General features: G+C 34.1%; 1 pseudogene; it reads left to right on the top strand.

Moving 5' to 3' along the window:
• Positions 1-15,029, top strand: part of LOC120158643 — a 56,094-nt pseudogene extending 41,065 nt beyond the window's left edge.
• The last annotated feature ends 2,391 nt before the right edge of the window (positions 15,030-17,420 follow it).

The raw sequence follows: 17,420 nt of genomic DNA, 5'->3' as shown, positions 1-17,420 counted from the left end.
TTAACCGGTCACTTTGTTTAACCGATCACTTGTTTAACCGATCACTTGTTTAACCAGTCACGTAGTTTTTTAGCCGTTTTTTAACCGCCGCACAACAAAGCTTCCCCTTTGCTGTGGATATTTTGGATGCAGTTAATATCCTTGCTCTGTTCATGTTGAACCACTTTTTTATAATATTTTGATATAACAAAGTAAGGTAAAATATTTATAGATTTGAATTAAATTTATTCAAAGTTTTCAAAAATAATTCAAAGTCCATTAAAAGTGAATTTAAGCACAGAACTGATTTTCAACGTACGTAGTACCGATACAGTTCTTACAGTATTGATACCATATGAACAGTACCGATATTGTTCATGTGGTACCGATACCCAAGGTAAGAGAAGTATCAATACTCTCAAGGTAGTATCGATACTACCAGCTTGCTCAAATTCTAGAATACAAAATAGGTACCGATACCCAAAGGGGTATTGATACTATTTTACATAGTAGTATCAATATTGTCAGGCCCAACGAGTAGTAACGACTAATTTTATTTAAATAATACAAAAGTAGTATTAATACTCCCTATAGGAGTACCGATACCCTCTGTCCTGACAATTTTATTTTGCAGAGAAAACATCCCCAACGGCTCCAAATCACTCCCAACGGCTAGAAACGACCAAAAACTCATTACAATATATAAATACAAGTTCAAGACACTTAAAGAGGGGTTAAAACACCTACCCAAGTAATCAATACACAAGAGAAACATTTTTCATTCTTATTTTCATTCTCTTGTAAATATTGTGTTTTTGTGAGCTTTAATTTTTAAACACATTTTTTAGAGGTTTCTTTGTTTGCATCATTTTTCTTTTGTAAAGGGGTTTTGGTTTTATAATAGCCAATTTAAAAGTTATGGAGTTTGTAAAGGTTACTCTTGATCATTGAAAAAAAAAGAACAAATTAGTGAATTTGTTAGAAAATCCTTAGTGAGGAGCTAAGGTAGTGGATGTAGACTTGGTTGAGAAGTTGAACCACTATAAATCCTTGTGCAAAATTTTCTATCCTTTCATGCTTCTTACTCCCTAAAGTTGTCTATCTTATCATTCTCCTTATTCCCTAAAATTCTCAAAAAGCCAATTCACCATTCTTGGCAAATAATTTTCAGTTGTCATTTGAGCTTCAACAATCCTAACAATTGTATCAGAGCTTCAACAATCCTAACAATTGTATCAGAGCTTGATTCATTAGAAGGTTTAACCACCTTGAGACGATCATTGAAGAAACTCTACTGATTTTCAACACAACTGACAAGAAGATGGCTTCGACCTTTGACTTTTACTACATTGAAGACTCTCAACCGGTCAACAAGCCACCTTACTTCAATGGAGCAAATTATGCCTATTGAAAGAATAGGATGATGCTCTTCATTTAAGCCAATGCTCTAGGATCTTGGAACTCAATCATGAAGTGATACTCCATTCCACCCGGTGAGATGGATGATTGGAGTGATGGAGAGAATAAGAAGTTTCAACTCAATGCTAAGGCTATGCACATTCTATTTTGTGCATTAGGCCTGGATGAATATGGAAGAGTCTCCTCTTGTTCCAATGCCAATGACATATGGGACAAACTCCAAGTCACTCATGAAGAAACCGATGAAGTAAGGGAAACTAATATAAGTCTTCTAAAACATAGCTACAAAAATTTCAAGATGAATCCGGATGAAGACATCAAAGCTATGACGAATAGATTTTTCGTGATTGTCAATGGTCTCATGGGATTTAGAGAAGTAATCCCTAATGAGAATCTTATGAGGAAGATGATCTATTATCTTCCAAAGTCTTGGCAATCGAAGAAGATGGTGATCATTGAGGCTAAGAACCTAAAGTCTCTGACTCTTGATGAGCTTATTTGTTCTCTTCTCACTCATGAGTTGATGGTGAAGGAAGAAGAAGATGGTGAAAAGAATAACAAGAAGAATAAGGTAGGCATTGCCTTCAAATCCACCAATGAGAGCAATCAAGATTCAAATGAAGAGGTGGATGAAGACGATAATGAAGATGAAGAGATGGCCAAGTTCTTCAAAAAATTCAAGAGATTCATGACTTCTAAGGAAGTAAAACATGAATCGAGTAAGAAGAAGAGTCCCCCGTGTGCTTCAATTGTTAAAGAATGGGGCATGTCAAGTATGATTGTCCCCTCTTAAAGAAAAAGGAATCAAGCAAGAAAAAGAAATTTATGGCGGCTTGGAGTGATGAAGATGACTCCAATGACGAAGATGAAGTAGTCAACCTATGCCTCATGGCCATCGGAGAAGATTCAATGGTAACTTCTAACTCAAATGAATTAGATTCTTATTCTTTTGATGAGTTAAAAGTTGCTTATGATGAGTTATATTTAGAATTTGAGACCATGAATTCCAAATATAAGAAATTAATTTCAAAACTTAAAGTTGAAAATGATTTGGTTTTGAAAGAAAAAATTGATTTTGAAAAACAAAATGAATCTTTTAAAAAAGATTTAGAACTTTCAAAAGTCAAAACAATGATTTAGAAAAAGAAAATTTTGATTTGAAAGTTAAGCTTGAGAGCTTAAAAAAGAATTAATTTCTAAAAATAACTCATTATGTTTAAAAATGGCAAAATGCTCACATCTCCATTTTCATGGTCATTTGGAACATGCTTGTCCTATAAAGAAAAGAAAATCTTTTAAAATTAGACAAGTATTGGTTCCTAAGGGAACAAGGGACATTGAAACTAATGTTCAAGGATCCAAAGCAATTTGGATACCAAAATCTAATTTAATGTCTCTTGTAGGTCTGTGGGAGCAATGATGATGAAAATGTAGATATTCAAATACTCTAGCCACACATGAAAAAGAATGGGTAACCTCTAACCTTAAAAGCTTTTTGATTTTGCATAATTTGGTTGCTCATTTAGTTTTAAGGCATGCATGAGTTTTGATCTTAAATGATTATGTTTTGTTTTTCATCTCATGTATGTTGAAAATTGTATTATTATGAACATTTTAAAGTTTTAATGATTTTTTCATAATTTTTTGTTCATCATAATGAATTTTGGTCAAAATTGGTTTTAAATGCAAATGATATCTCTCTAACAATTGATATAAATTTTCAAATGCTTTGATTTTATAAATTTTAATTTTTGACCTAAATTTAAATGTTTATTCATGTGGTTTATTGCAAATGATATATATCTAACAATTGATATCAATTTTTCAAATGCACAACATTTTTGGATAACTTTATGCACATGCACTTAAATTCTACATTTGGTATTGCATAAAGTTTATTAGACTTGGATATATTGAATTTCATGTACTATACTAACAAGTTTGTTCACCTTTGTTGAAATTCAATTTATTTGCTTTTAAAGTCAAATTTTGTTTGGAATGCTTTTATTAAGGGGGAGCTTATGATTTTTCAAATGCTTTTAATGATAAAATTATCACTTACTCTCCATTGTTATTTTTGAACTTTAAAGTTGAGTTAATTTTGATATAACAAAAAGGGGGAGAAGTTAGGTTTGAAAAATTCAATTTCAAAAATGAAAAAGGGGGAGTTTTAATGTCTTTCTAAATATTGCTATTTTTGATTAAATGGTTTATTAAGGAGGAGTTTTTCCAAAAATAATTTTTTAATTGTTTTGTTATATCAAAAAGGGAGAGATTGTTGAACCGCTTTTTATAATATTTTGATATAAAAAATTAAAGAAAAATGTTTTTAGACTTAAATTGAATTTATTCAAAGTTTTTAAAAATAATTCAAAGTCCATTAAAAGTGAATTTGAGCACAAAACTGATTTTCAAAGTACGTAGTACCGATAATATTCTTACAGTATCGATACTATATGAACAATATCAATAATGTTCATGTGGTATCGATACCCAAGGTAAGAGAAGTATTGATACTCTCAAGGTAGTATCGATACTACCAGCTTGCACAAATTCTAGAATGCAAAATAGGTACCGATACCCAAAGGGGTACCGATACTACTTTACATAGTAGTATCGATACCATGAAGAATAATATCGATACATCAGGCCCAATAGCTAGTAACAGCTAGTTTTATTTAAATATTATAAAGGTAGTACCGATACTCCCTATAGGAGTGTCGATACCCTCTGTACTGGGCAATTTTATTTTGCAGAGAAAACATCCCCAACAGCTCCAAATCACTCCCAACGGCTAGAAATGGCCACAAACTTAGTCCAACATATAAATACAAGTTCAAGACACTTGAAGAGGTTAGAACACATATCCAAGCAATCATACACAAGAGAAATATTTTTCATTCTTTTTTCCTTCTTTTGTAAATATTGTGTTTTTATGAGCTTTAATTCGTAAACATCTTCCTTTTTAGAAGTTTCTTTGTTTACATGTTTTTCATTTGTAAAGGGGTTTTGGTTCTATCTTAGCCAATTTAAAAGATAGAGAGTTTGTAAAGGTTACTCTTGATCCTTGACAAAGAAAGAACAAATTAGTGAATTTGTTAGAAAATCCTTAGTGGGGAGCTAAAGTAGTGGATGTAGACTTGGTTGAGAAGTCGAACCACTATAAATCTTTGTACAAAAGTGTCTATCTTTTCATTCTCCTTACTCCCTAAAATTCTCAAAAAGCCAATTCATATCTTCTTGGAAAATTATTTTCTGTTGTCATTTGAGCTTCAATAATCCCAACAGTTCATATCTCGAGCTGTGGTCGATGAGATACTGCCTCTTACTTTCACCAGTAGGCAAAGAAGACACTTGTTGAATCTTCCAAGGGATATCAGGTTCTCCAAACTGGTGAGAAGAGCTATCTCTCAGCTCCCCACCATGCCAAACTTTTGGAAATGAGGTGGGGTGGTAGCACTCATGTTACAGTTGAGGAAATGAAGAAAACCATTGTTGATCATTTAAGGGAGTATTTCGAGGGTGGTGATATGTTTGAGGCATGTACGTGTGTTAGGGTGTAATACCCAATTCCCGTATACGTTTCCGTACACGAGTCACGGATGTCACATAACTTTTAAAACTTTTCGCTTTTGAAAACCAATAAAATTATGCTTTTAATCATAAAAAATTCTAATTTGATAATAATAAAACGTTCATTAACTTATAATATGTAAACAAATCTTAAAGTTCAAACATATTTAATTTTTACATCATCATAAGTCAAATACTTTTCAGAGCATTTTCATAAATCTATTACATGCCAACTAATAACATCAAAAGTAGACATAGTTTTCGTACAGTTACTGATGAGGTTGTCCTTGATTGGCAATGTCAGTTGCACTCCTTACTCCACTCGTACTAATACCTACGCGTGAAATCAACACATGCTAAGTAATTACTTAGTGAGACATAACAATAGTGAGGTAAATTTTAAATATGAGTATATTATAACAATTCAAAAATACCAATTGAATATTACAATTCATTATAAATTCAATGGTTTCTCACACGTAGTGCCGATACGGTAATTCACAAACTCATTATGAATTACGTGGGGTTGCACACATAGTGCCAATACGAAAATTCATAAACTTATAATGAATTTCTTAGGTTGCACACATAGTGCCAATACGGAAATTCATAAACTCATTATGAATTTCTTAGGTTGCACACATAGTTCCAATACGAAAATTCATAAACTCATTATGAATTTCTTAGGTTGCACACATAGTGCCAATACGGAAATTCATAAACTCATTATGAATTTCTTAGGTTGCACACATAGTGCCAATACAAAAATTTATAAACATGAATTTCTTAGGCTGCACACATAGTGCCAATACGGTAAATGCAACACATACATTAAGTAAAAAGACATCTATGACTATCAAAACATATAAATACATAATAAATGCACTCACCTGGTTTGCCTCGCTATTATGCCCATAATGTAAATCCGACTAATCCGTGACTTTATCCTTGTCTTTCTGTTTGCTTGACTCAGGAGCTTGATTACGATCTACACAAGCATCCATAATCACACATATAATACAAATGTAAGTATACTTTGTAACATTTATACCAAATAATAATACTCAAAAGTACTATTATTCTCGAATTCTATTTAAGTTCATCATAACCTAAAATTTCAGGTTGTTTAGTATCGGTACCCTTTCTATGGTATCGATACTTCTATACTATGGTACCGATACTCCCTTCAGTATCGATACCATTTTCACATTCTGGAATTCATTTCTCAATAATATTATCGATACCTTCCTCTTGGTATCGATACCCCACCTTAGTACCGATACTACTTGCACAAGTATCGATACTGCTCATCGTGTTCATCATTTTTCCTTAAATTTAACCCTATAGTATAGATACTATTCTTCCAGTACCGATGCCTTTACCAAGATTTTACATATTTCAATTCGATTTTTACCACATTTTCGCCTAAATCTATTGCTTTTATCCCTAACCATGCCATTAAATTCATCATTACTTAATCCAACTAACTTACATCCATAAATCTTCTCATAACATCCAAAATCTCCAAAGAACACTCAAAACTAAGAATCTTACCAATTTTTCCAACTTGTTTTTAATCACTTCTAAAGCTCCCAATCTCTTATTCATTTCTTTCACAAGTAAAAAATGCCTTAAATCTTCCATAACTAACCATATTTCATCAAATCATTTAAAAAACTCATTTTATGAAATATCAAATAAAACCTTCATCTCTTAGTTTTAATCCTCTTTAATCCTTCCTTAAGCCTCTATATTACTTTAAGGTTTCAAAAACAACCCAAAAACGAGAGGAAAAACCAACATTGATGAATCCTTACTTTAGCTATGGAGGGCACGGGACGTGAAGAAGAAGAAGAGAAGAGAAATTTTAGACTTATCCTCTTAATTCTCCTATTCACTTTTATTAAATAACCCAATTTAAATGAATATTAAATTCATTCCATCTAAAAGACCAAATTACCCCTCTATTCTTCCATTCTTACTAATAAGTTTCAAACACAATTTCTTAAATTATTCCTTATACTTTTCAATTTACTCAATTTAGACCAACGAAATTTAAATTATTTCACTATGGTCACCTATCTGATATTTGGGGTATTATAATTCTCCCCTTAAGAAAATTTCGTCCTAGAATTTTAAGACATACCTGATGCGAAGAGGTGTGGAAACTTCTTTCTCATGTCATCTTCTCTTTCCCAAGTAGCTTTCTCGACTTTATGATTATGCTAAATTACTTTAACTAGATGAATCTGCTTGTTACGCAATTCTCTGTTTTCTCATGCCAAGATCCGCACTGGTTCTTCCTCGTAAGTCAAATCTGTTCGGATCTCTATTTCTTCCGGTGTTATAATATTCGATGAATCTGATTGGTATTTTCTTAGCATCGGCACATGAAAAGCTAACTGATAAGCTACTGGTCTGACCCTATTTAAAATCTCATAAGGTCCAATAAATCTCGGACTCAGTTTCCCTTTGCGCCCGAACCATAATACTTTCTTCCAAGGCGATACTTTCAAAAATACCTTATCTCCCACCTGATATTCAATCTCTTTTCTCTTTAGATCAACATAAGACTTTTGTCGATCGGAAGCTATCTTAAGATTATCTTTGATAACTTTCACTTTATCTTCCATTTCTTTCATTAAATTTGGGCCAATAAGATCTCGATCTTTTGGCTCAAACCAGTTTAACGGTATTATACACTTCTTCCCATACAAGGCTTCATACGGAGCCATCTTAATACTCGATTGGTAACTGTTATTATAAGCAAATTCCGCTAAAGGCAAATATATTTCCCATGATCCTTTAAATTCTATCACGCATGCCCTTAGCATAGCCTCCAATACCTGAATAGTTCACTCTGACTGCCCATCTATATGCGAATGAAAAGCCATACTGAAATTGAATTGAGTACCCAATGTCTCGTGCAAGGACTTCCAAAATCTCGTAGTAAACCCAGGATCTCAGTCGGATACTATCGAAACTAGTACGCCATGCAGCCAAACTATCTATTTTATATATAACTCCGCATATTTATCCATCGAGTAATCTACTCGAACTAGAAGAAAATGAGCCGCCTTGGTCAATTTGTCCACAATTACCAATATTGAGTCCTTTTTACTGGGTGAAAAAGGTAGTCCTGAAACAAAATCCATTGTAACTCGTTCTCACTTCCATTCGGGAATGGATATCGGTTATAGCAATGCGGAAGGCACTTGATGCTCAGTTTCATCTGCTAACATGTCAGGTATCTTGCAACAAAATCTGATATAAATCTTTTTCATGCTAGGCCACCAATATCAACTCTTTATATCTTGATACATCTTATTCCCGCCTAGATGCATAGTCAAAGGACTATAATGTACCTCAAAAAGAATATCTTTCTTCAATTCTTCATTATCTGGAATGCAAAGTCTTCCATGATAATATAAACATCCATCAGTCCTAATTTTTAAGTCTTTAGCATCATCTTTTTCTATTTGTGAAACTCTTGCCAAACATTTTTTATCTTGTCCTTGCAGCTCTTTTATCCGATCCAAGAGAATTGGCTTTAACTTAAGCTTAGTTATCAAGGCGCCATCTTTATTTAAAGACATATGTAAATTTAAAGCTCATAAAGCTACAAAAGTCTTTCGGCTAAGTGCATTAACTACCATATTAGCCTTTCATGGATGATAATCGATGATCACATCATAATCTTTTAAAAGCTCGATCCATCTTCTCTGCCTCAAGTTTAATTCTTTCTGAGTCAACAAATACTTTAGACTCTTGTGATATGTATAAATATGGCACCTCTCACCGTACAGATAATGACGTCAAATCTTCAATGCGAACACAACCGTTGTCAATTCCAAATTGTGTGTTGGGTAATTTCTTTCTTGAGTCTTCAGCTGTCTCGAGGCATAGACCACAACTTTCCCTTCTTACATAAGCATACATCCCAATCCATTACGAGATGCATCACTAAAAACTACATAATCTTTACCCGACTCAGGTTGTACAAGCATTGGTGCCTCTGTTACAATCCTTTTTTAGCATATCAAAACTTTCTTGGCATTTGTTCAACCAAACAAAAGGCACATCTTTCCGTAACAACTTAGTTAGTGGCAAAGCTAACATTGAAAAATTCTTCATGAACCGTCTATAATAACCAGCAAGCCCCAATAAACTATGAACTTCAAAAACATTCCTTGGGGGTTACCAATCCAATATAGCTTGAATCTTTTTGGGATATACTCTTATGCCTTCTACGGAGAATATATGGCAAAGGAAAGCAACTTCAGCTAACTAGAACTCACACTTGGATAATTTGACATACAACTTCTTCTCTTGAAGTGTCTGAAGAACAACACAACGATGAGCATCATGCTCCTCTCTCGACTTTGAATACACTAAAATATCATCAATAAATACCACCACAAATTGATCTAGATAAGGTTGTAATACTTGGTTCATCAAGTCTATAAATGCTACAAGAGCATTTTTCAATCCAAATGGCATCACCACAAAATTCGTAATGTCCATACTGAGTCCGAAAAGATATCTTGGAAATATCTCCCTCTTTAATCTTTAATTGGTGGTATCCTGACCGAAGGTCTATATAAGAGAACACTGATGTGTCTTTTAGTTGATCAAACAAATCATCAATCCTCGGAAGAGGATACTTATTCTTTATTGTTACCTTATTTAGCTGTCGATAATTTATGCATAATCACATAGATCTATCCTTATTTTTCATAAAAAGCATAGGTGTTCCCCAAGGTGAAACGCCAGGTCTGATAAATCCTTTATCAAGCAGCTCCTACAATTGGGCCTTTAATTCTCTTAACTCCGTTGGATCCATTTGATATGGAACCATAGAAACACGTTTAGTACCCGAGTAAACTTCAATCTAGAATTCTACCTCACGGTCTGGGGGTAAGCCCAATAATTATTCCAGAAAAACATCTGGAAACTCCCTAATTGTTGGAATATCAACTAATCTCGCTTCTGAAATTCGAGTGTATATCACGTTGGCTAGAAAGGTTGTATATCCTTGCGACATCATTTTCTTTACAATTATTGTTGATATCACATTGGATGGTAATCTCTCTTTTTCACCGATCACTACAATTTTTGAGCCTTCCGCATTTTTAAAAAATAATCGCTTCTTGCGACAATCATCCCATCCATGTTGAGGATACAACCAATCCATGCCCAAAATAATTTTGAACTCATCAAAAGGCAGCTCCATCAAGTTTTTTGGGAACACAACCCCTTGAATCTTTATCGGGCATTTTCTATATACCAGCGTTACTCTTGCACTGTGACCAATAGGGTTTACTGCTATCATCTCACTAAAAATTGGTTCTAAAGGAATTCCTCTAACTCTAACCAACTTTGTACTAATAAAAGAGTGTGTAGAACAAGGGAAAAATAAATACATGTTCATCTAAAAGATGGAATGTCCCTGTTAAGATCTCCGGGTCATCCTGATCCTCATTAGTCTTAATATTATAAATTTGGGCCACTCCCCGAGTCTCTTGTCGCTGGGTGTACTCAGATTGTCTGCCGGATCTTCCTCTTCCTCTTCTTCTATTAGATGATGCTACTAATCTTTGAGTTCGCACTGATCTATCTGTGGATCTCTTTCGACAATTTCGAGCATAGTGACCAGTTTCACCACAATAGAAACAAGCGTCAGAGAGCAATCTGCATAATCTCTGGTGCGATTTGCCACTTGTCTTTCATGATTATTTTGATTTCCAAATGCTCTACCTAAGCTAACAGCAAAAGATTATGATTGACTATTCTTCTACGAAGCTGCATCAGAACCATCTCTATTATTATATCGAGAACTCAAACCCTTGCCTCTTTTAGCATGATGGGAAGTTGAAGACATTCCAACCTTTTTCCCATCTGCATACCCTGCTTCGCTACTAGAGTCTCTTCTTGAGCTCTTTTAATGGCCTTAGCTCACTTTATAACTTCTTGCAAGCTAGGCAAGTTTAAATCCAACATCATATCTTTCAACTTTGGTCTCAAACCCTCGATGAACAAATTATGTCATGCTTTATCATTGGGAACTACCTCAGTAGAAAAATGACTCAACTTATTGTACTCAGCCTCGTACTCATGTATTGCTCGATCGCCTTGTTTCATATTAAGAAACTTCAGCAGCATCACCCACATAAATTGCTCCTTGATGTACTTGTTCTTAAACTCATCTTGAAAGAATTTCCAGGTCACTTGCTCAGCTGGTTCGTACATTGTAGTGTTTTTCCACCACACCCGGGTTGATCCTCAGAGTAAAGATACAACTCTGCCCAACTTTTCAGAATATGAGCATTGAAGACTTTCCAGCATCAACATAATGTCATTTAACCATAAATCAACATCCATCAGACCTTCACCCTCTCCTCCCCGAAACTTAAGAGCTCCCAAACTTCTTAACTTTTTTGGAATTAACATCCGCAGTGTTGGAGGAGTAGGGGAGGCGGAGGAGGTTGAAACTGAGTCAGGATGGCATCGAGAGCCTGTATAAAAGCTCCCAACTCTGGCATTGGCATACCCTGATGTGTTGGTGCACTAGCATTTTTCAATGAAATAGGATGCTCACTATTAGCTTCATAGCTCTCTCTACCTGAGCCTTCTCTATTTTCTTGATCAGTCGCTCTCCGCGAATTCATAGAATCCGACATCTAATAGAAGATACATAATGATAACACTAAGTTAGTAAGGAGAGACATCAATCATATTCTAACTACAATATATCAGTAACCTTGACGTCATATTGGCATGTAAATGCCCTTTTTTACATTAAAATATACCCGATTTCGGTAGAGAATCGACTAAACCTGTAGCTCTGATACCAATACATGTAACACCCAATTCCCATATACGTTTTCGTGCATGAGTCACGGATGTCACATAACTTTTAAACCTTTCTGCTTTTGAAAAAAAATAGTAAAGTTCTTATTTTAATCATAAAACTTTCTAATTTGATAATAATAAAACGTTCACTAACTTATTATTATGTAAACAAATCTTAAAGTTTAAACATATTTAATTTTTACATCATCATAAGTCAAATACTTTTCAGAACATTTTCATAAATCTATTACATGCCAGGTAATAACATCAAAAGTTGACATAGTTGTCGTACAGTTACTGATGAGGTTGTCCTTGATTGGCAATGTCAGTTGCACTCCTTACTCCGCTCGTACTAATACCTACACGTGAAATCAACACACGGTAAGTAATCACTTAGTGAGGCATAACAATAATAAGGTAAATTTAAACTTGAGTATATTATAACGATTCAAAATACCAATTGAATATTACAATTCATTATAAATTCTATGGTTTCTCACACGTAGTGCCGATACGTTAAGTCACAAACGCATTATGAATTATGTGAGGTTGCACACATAGTATCAATACAGAAATTCATAAAGTTATTATGAATTTCTTAGGTTGCACACATAATGCCAATACGAAATTCATAAACTCATTATGAATTTCTTAGGCTGAACACATAGTGCCAATACGGAAATTCATAAACTCATTATTATTTTCTTAAGTTGCACACATAGTGTCAATACGGAAAATTCATAAACTCATTATTAATTTCTTAGGTTGCACACATAGTGCCAATACGAAAATTCATATACTCATTATGAATTTCATAGGTTGCACACATAATGTCAATACGGTAAATGCAACACATACATTAAGCAAAAAGGCATCTATGACTATCAAAACATATAAGTACATGATAAATATACTAACCTAGTTTGCCTCGCTATTATGCCCAGAATATAAATTCGACTAATCAACGACTTTATTATTTCCTTTCTGTTTGCTTGACTCTGCAGCTTGGTTACGATCTACACAAGCATCCATAATCACACATACAATATAAATGTAAGTATACTTTCTAACATTTATACCAAATAATAATACTCAAAAGTACTATTATTCTCAAATTCTATTTAAGTTCATCCTAACCTAAAATTCCAGGCTGCTTAGTATCGGTTACCCTTCTATAGTATCAATACTTCTATATTATGATACCGATACTCCATTTAGTATCAATAGCATTTTCACATTCTAGAATACATTTCTCAGTAATAGTATCGATACCCCACCTCAGTACTACTTGCATAAGTATCGATATTGTTCATCGTTTTCATCTTCTTTCCTTAAATTTAACCCTATAGTATCAATAATGTTCTTCCAGTACCGATACCTTTACCCAGATTTTACACATTTCACTTTGAATTTTACCGCATTTTCTCCTAAATCTATTACTTTTATCCCCAACCATGACATTAAATTCATTATTACTTAATCCAACTAACTTACATCCATAAATCTTCTCATAATATCCAAAATCTCCAAAGAACACTCAAAACTAAGAATCTCACCAATTTTTCCAACTTGTTTTTAATTACTTCTAAAGCTCCTAATCTCTTATTCACTTCTTCAACAAGTCAAAAATACCTTAAATCTTCCATAACTAACCATATTTCATCAAATCATTTAAAAACCCATTTTATTAAATCTCAAATAAAACCTTCATCTCTTAGTTTTAATCCTCCTTAAACCTTCCTTAAGCCTCTAAAACCCAAAAATGAAAGGAAAAACCAACATTGATGAATCCTTACATTAGTTGTGGAGGGCACGGGTCGTGCAGAATAAGAAGAGAAGAGAACTTTCAAACTTAACCTCTTAATTCTTCTATTCACTTTTATTAAATAACCCAATTTAAATGAATATTAAATTCATTCCATCTAAAGGACCAAATTTCTTAAATCATTCCTTATACTTTTCAATATACTCAATTTAACCGACCAAAATTTAAATTATTTCATTATGGTCACCTATATGATATTTAGGGTATTACATAGGGAGTTAGGTTTTTCTTTCTTTCATCATAAGGTTGTTAAGAGAGCATTGGTTCTAGATATAGAAATTCAGACGACTGAATCACTTATACTGAAACTCTTGAAAGAAGCAGTTGAGGAAGGGTTGATAAGTTTGAGTCAAATAGTGAAAGGGTTTTCTCGGTTGGCAGAGTATCTTAATGATCTTGCTCTAGACATTTCCCCTACGAAAACCTTGTTTTAGTCAATTGTTCTCAAAGCTATTTTTCAAGGATGGCTTGATGCATCATTCACAAAATCCTCTTATGATGATGGAGAGGCTTTAAATGAAGATAAAAAATTGAACCAATACAAGAAGGAGATTGTAAATATAATTCATGAATATTTTCTCACTGATGATATTCCTAAACTCATTCAAAGTCTTGAAGATCTAGGGTTGCCTGAATTTAATCTGATATTCCTTAAGAATCTTATCACACTTGCCATGGATAGGAAGAACAGGGAGACAGAAATCGCTTCTGTTTTGCTCTCTGCTCTACACATCGATATTTTTTCTATAGAAGATATCATGAATGGTTTTGTCACGCTACTTGAGTCGACAGAAGAAACTACCTTGGATATTCTGGATGCCTCGAATGAGCTTGCTCTTTTCTTGTCTAGGGCAGTCATTGATGATGTGTTGGTTCCATTGAATCTTGAAGAGATAACCAGCAAGCTACCTCCTAATTACAGCGGAAGTGAGACTGTAAGGATTGATTGATCACTTATAACTGAATGTCATGCTGGGAGAGGCTCCTTAGGTGATGGGGAGGTGGAACTAGCTGGGATGTGGAGGAGGAGTATGAAAGAGGAGGCGTTGTGGCTGAAGCTTGTCAGTGTATGTGTGACCTTGGAATGACATTCTTCAACCATGAGGTGGTGAATAAAGCATTGGTGATGGCCATGGAGAAGAAAAACGTTAGGATGTTGGACCTGCTGCAGGTGTGTTTCAACATAGGTCTAATCACTATCAACTATATGACCAAAGGCTTCACCAGGGTTAAAGATGGACTCAATGACCTAGCTCTGGAATTTCCAAATGCAAAGGAGAAATTCAATTTCTATATGGAGTTTGCCCAGAAGAAATGTTGGCTTCTACTATCGTTCGGGTCATCTACAACTGAATCTATGTCCACAGTCGCGGCTTCTTGAGAGGGAAACTATTCAAATCTCAAGTTTCTCGTGTATGGTGTTGACATTCTTGTAATTGTGTATTGTTTAGCAGATCAGATAGATAGGATTAAATGTGGGATGTTTAGATTACTTCTGATGTTTTGTTTTAATGGTTTCATCTGATTGAGATTATTATGATCCCAGAGGCAGCTAGCCATTGTATAAAGTTGTATTTATTTTATACTGAAATAGCTTCAAGCATGACCCAACCAACAGCATGTTGGGGGTGTTGTTTGCTGTTACTTGCAATATATGGTGGTTAGAATGATGTTGTTTACTTCCGAAATGAGCATATATCTATGCCCTTCCGTTCTGCTCTAGTCATTTCACTTTGGTTTTCTGTATTGCATATTGGTTTATCCCTAATTATATGTGTTATCCAATTTCTAATTTGCATAGCTTTTAAATAGATTTTGTTTATCATTCCGACTAATTGACGAAACCAAATATTTTTTCACACTTTGTATAAAAGGCTTGAGATTATAGCTAAACAATCCTCACTTTAGCATAATCTTTTTCTTGACTCACTCACTCTAGACTTAAAAATCTTTTTGCTGACTCGGGATGGTCATTGAACATAGCTAAAACGTGATTCCCTACACGTTGTGGGGTGTTTTTCACCGTGGCTCATTTGGGCGGTGGCGATAGCGTATAACTATTGCTTCTATCCTAGTTGAGGAATAGGGTATAAAGTGGGCTAATTTGAAATCGTAGATTCCACAAAATATCTTTACTTGCTTTTGACGAGTTATCAAAACCCATCAATTTTCATCATGAATCTAATGAAGTGCATAACACATCAAAAGCATACTTATCACATAGAGCACGTACCTTAGTAGTAAAAGAATTGTTGTTATTCTTTGAGGGACTAGGTTCGAGCACTAAGAATATCAGGGGTGTGAATATTCAATGTCAAATGGTTGAGAGTTATCTTTAAACAAATATTTTCTTGTACTTGTCCCAAATTAATAAAAAACAATTAGTTATCACATGGATAACAATAATCATGAACCACACAAAGTCACGCTTAACATGATTTATATAGAATCCATCATAATCTCCCAAATTAACGTTAAGTAGTAATAGAGAAAACATATATTTACCAAGAAATTCATCAACCAAATCAATACTATCATAATCTCCCAAATTGACATAAACCCTTAATTGATATTAACTATAGGGTTTCGCCCAAACTTGGAGAATAATGAAATTAGATACATCATTAAATAGGAAATTTCATAAGCTTTCTAATGGTGTACTCAATTTAGAGTTTTGAATTCTTAAGCCACCTGAATTCCTAAATTTAAGTTTAGGATTTTGTATCAACTTTCTCTAAATTATAAACGAGAAAAACTAAGGTTGAAAGCTTACCAAATATACAATAAATTTTAAGTTTGGATGAGTAGAATGCCTTAGTCCCAAAAGTAAAGGTTTTATCTTTCAAACTTTTAGGGTTTCAACGATGATGATTTGATGTTTGGAGAAGATGAAGTAGACTTACCACTTTGCCTATTAATTCCCACGACTAATGGATGAAACCCAATAACCCACTTTGCTTATTTAAGCCAAATTAAAGAAAGAGAAAATAACCTCTGTGACCAAAAATCTCATATAATATACGATTTTAACCAACTTTTTCCGGATTTGCCAAAATGACCAACAAAATCGCAATGCGATCGCTAATTCGCAACGCGATCTCCATTATCGCAAATCAGTTTCCAGATTCGCAACGCGATTATGACTATCGCAATGCGATTTTCCAATTTCGCGTTGCGATTTTCCCAATTCGCAATGCGAATAAGTAAATCGCAATGCGAATTTGGAAAATTGCAACGCGGTACTGACTATCGCAACGCGATAATACAAAATCGCAACGCGATACTGACTTTCGCAACTCGATACTTAATTTCGCAACTCAATACTGACTTTCGCAACTAGATAATACATAATCGCAATGCGATTTTCAAAGCGCCATTAGTATCGCAAAGCCTATTTTATTTTCAAATTCCAAACACGGATATTAATATATTGGAACACTGAACCGTCCACAGTATATCCCGTAATCGCAACTCATAACCTAAAACCTAAAATCACAACTCAGTCCCATCTTCATCTCTCACTCTCTCACCCATCTCCGACGAAATCCGTCTCGATCTCCGGCGAAATCCGTCTATCTCCATCTCTCAGAGCCACCCTCACAATCAGAAATGGAAAATCAACCAAATCAACCACCGAGGGTTATTTTTTTTAATTATTTTCTTTTTGAAATTTTTGCATTATTATTAGGTTTTTCATATTGAAATTGATGATAAGTTTACTAGTAATTTCAATAATAGATTAACCATTTCACTTAGATTTCTTATTAAATCA

This window comes from Hibiscus syriacus, unplaced genomic scaffold (genome assembly GCF_006381635.1).
Source record: "Hibiscus syriacus cultivar Baekdansim isolate YM2019G1 unplaced genomic scaffold, ASM638163v2 tig00111330_pilon, whole genome shotgun sequence".
Taxonomy (NCBI): Eukaryota; Viridiplantae; Streptophyta; class Magnoliopsida; order Malvales; family Malvaceae; genus Hibiscus; species Hibiscus syriacus.
Note: the sequence above shows the minus strand (reverse complement) of the source record. Positions and strands in the feature narration are given on the sequence as shown.